This window comes from Magnolia sinica, chromosome 18, assembly GCF_029962835.1.
Source record: "Magnolia sinica isolate HGM2019 chromosome 18, MsV1, whole genome shotgun sequence".
NCBI classification, from domain to species: Eukaryota; Viridiplantae; Streptophyta; class Magnoliopsida; order Magnoliales; family Magnoliaceae; genus Magnolia; species Magnolia sinica.
Window position 1 is genome coordinate 4,925,317 of NC_080590.1, and position 3,270 is coordinate 4,928,586.

Consider the following 3,270-nt stretch of genomic DNA (forward strand, 5'->3'; position numbering starts at 1 on the left):
AGGTTGTAACAAATTAACCCCAATTAAGGATTAGGATCGTCCAATCAGCACCATAGCTTGCTCCCATTGATACTACCGAATGAACCTTTTTCTTCTTAGGTCACGGGATCAACATTGGATATGATTTTTTTAAATGTATTTCTTTATTAATTATTTATGGGCTACCAATTGAAGAATTAAGCTCATCCGATCAAATCAACAGTTCGGATCATAGAATGATGAGTGCCATCTGCATAAGCTGAAACCAAAGTATTAAATATAAATAAGAAACTAGATATTTGGATAAGAAACCGACCTTAGCTCAGTTGGTAGAGCGGAGGACTGTAGTTGGGAAATCAAGCAGATTAATCCTTAGGTCGCTGGTTCGAATCCGGCAGGTCGGATTTTTGTTTTTATATAGAAATCATCCTTTTATTTTATTTTTCTTCCTAACAAAAATGCTTTGAATTTCCTAAATTGTTTGCTGGATTTTTGTTTTTTTATAGAAATCATCCTTTTATTATTATTTTTTTTCTATTAACAAAAATGCTTTGAATTTTCTAAATTGTTTTAAATGCCTTTTATCCTATTAACTTCTTCTTTTTATCCCTGTTGACCCTTAAAATCTGCAAAAATGATACCAACTTTTCTTCAAATTGTACCGTTCTATTCACAAAATGTCCCTTAATTATTTTCTTCAAAGAACCCATGATCCCTATCTTCCTTGGTAGCTGTCTTTTCATCTAAAGTAAAACCCAACCTTTTTACACCTTCCCAAAATAAAAGCCTTTCAAAATTATAAAAACTAAAAAGCCAATAAATCCGACTATGAAAATGGGTGTCCTTCATTGAAATCATGAGCACCTTTCATCTTCTTCTTCTTCTTCTTCTTCTCTCTCTCTATTGTAAGATGCACCTTTACTATAATTTCTTCAATTTTAAATTGGGATCCGGTAAAAAGGTTAAAAAGAACATTCGTATAGTTAGGCACACCTGTTGGATGCTTTTAAATCAACCCCTTGCACTGGTAAGCATGTGATTTGAAGTTTCACTAGGGGCCATTAATAATTGCTTATTTTTCTCGCCATGTCTTAAAATTTTCATTTTCATAATTCAAATTGTTCATTGTGATTAATGGGGCCTCATAGAAAAAAACATTTAGATTGAAATTTTTATCCTTAGATTATTTCAAGACAAGTAAACTATCTATTGTTCTAGAAAAGAATCTAATGACAATGGAGCTATAATATCCCATATGAGAGTTGTTATAAAAGGCTATATCTTATATGTAAGGCTCATCATAGCAACAACGTGGATGATTGGTAGATGACCCCAAATCCAAAAGCTGAAATCTGTACACGGCATGTGACAAAACAGGCCGTCAATGGGTGACTCAGAGGTACTCGATGGCCAATGTGATTTTAATGGGTCTCTTTTCTACATGAGAATTTAGAGCTTATTTAGTTTACCCACTATAATAGTAATGTGCTGTAATGTGTTGTAACTGAGCAATGTTACCATCACTGTGGATATAACACATATCATGGTGAGACCGACGAAACTATGTCATATAAACACACTTCCGCCCATCCATGTTTTATACCGATTTGATAGTTGGCAATATCCAATCACAAATAAGATGTAATAGTTTGAGTTTTACGTGACATTATTATGGTAGTCCATGAACCAAACTAGCTCTTAGATTGGGTTTGGATCTTGCCTTTTGGACTCTATTAAGAAGTCTAATCATCTATCAACTTGGACTCTATTCCCTGAGTGTTGAATCTACCTAATTCTTGGGATAAAGGCTAAGCAAGAGGTGATGCACCTGAGAGACGGGGTGGATTTTGTTGATGCTAAAATCTGGATCACCTTCCACCGAGCTTTGTGTGGTCGGAGCAAACCCTGGTCCTGTGCGAAACAATAAACAAGGGAAACCCTGACTCAAGCAGGGGACCCTCCAATGCCAAAGTCAGGACGGGGAACTGAGTCTAAGTAGTGTAGAGTAGGGTGAGGGTGCTAGATGTTGCGTACCTGTTCCTTTAAAAGTGACTCTTATTTATACTAGAGGGTCATTCTAAACGTACCCGATAATCTCGGCACGGTCATCGTCATTACGCGAGAGTTATGCATATGCAGTCGTCGGCCATTACTCGAAGATCGTGCACTAGGCATTACTCCGGCCGTGCGTTACTGGATTCAGTCCATTAATTCTGTCGCTAACCAACCTCCCATTCGAGCAAACCTCGTGGCTCAGATCTTGCTCGGCGATCCGAGCTCACGAATGATCTGATTGTTAACGCATAAGATAGGGAGGATCGGGTCGGAGGTAGACTAAACGAGCGCACGGTGGCTTCTTCTGCTTTCGGAGTTATCATAAAAGCTCTTACAAAAGGACTTGGAAGCAGATCAGCTCGGACGTGTTGTTACTACTCTGAGGTCCTGCTTGTATGATGTATGACAACTTCTTCTAAGTCCCAGGTCGGCTCTACAAGAGCCCTCGGGTCAAGCGCTCACCTCGGATCGGATGCTATCAATCTGAGGCTCAATATGGCTCGGTTCAGATTCACCCATAACAGATTTCATACATATGTAAGTCATTCCCCTGGTGGTAGAGAAAGTGAACTCGATGAGTACCTTGTGAGGTTTGCAAGTGTTTTGCTTGTAGCGAACCTCCATTGTAAAACCCAATCACAAGGGCCACCATAGAATTTATAAGGGTTTTTGTGTGGTTCTCCACCGGAGATAGTTGGCCTACCAATTGTAGGATAGGCCTGATATTGGGGCATCCAATCACCAACACAAAGCTCACGTATTTATCTATTTATTTATAATACCCACCCACACGGGGGGCTATACAGGCAATAAGCATATGAATACATCGGTGAATGCTTTTACAGGGAGGTGAATAATTTTTTACGTACAGATGATTAACCTTTAAAATAATCCTATTCTAGGAAGGAGTTATAGAGAAACTTTCCTCTCAGAGCAAAAGTCCTTCACTTGGTACTTTTTGCTGGATCATAACAACTCTTCCAAGACATGTACGGAGAGTCGTGGTCTTAATATGGCATCTTGCCCAAATGGCCCACCTCCTGTCACGCCTGACCATTGGATAAGTGATATCCATGGTTCTGCGATCAAAGTCCACCCAGAAATTCATATAACTTATTTACTTTAAAATATTTAAATTAAAAATTTATATATTTTATCATAAATATATTAGGTGACAATTTGTGTCATCCAAACACTAACAGTACTTGGGTTTATATTGATAGCCAAAGTCATTGC

At 38.3% G+C, this 3,270-nt stretch overlaps 1 non-coding gene across 1 annotated transcript; it reads left to right on the forward strand.

Annotated features, from left to right (window-relative positions):
* Positions 1 to 290: 290 nt before the first annotated feature.
* On the forward strand, positions 291 to 383 carry TRNAY-GUA (transfer RNA tyrosine (anticodon GUA)). The gene is made up of 2 exons: positions 291 to 327; positions 348 to 383. It is a non-coding gene; the product is annotated as a tRNA-Tyr (tRNA).
* The last annotated feature ends 2,887 nt before the right edge of the window (positions 384 to 3,270 follow it).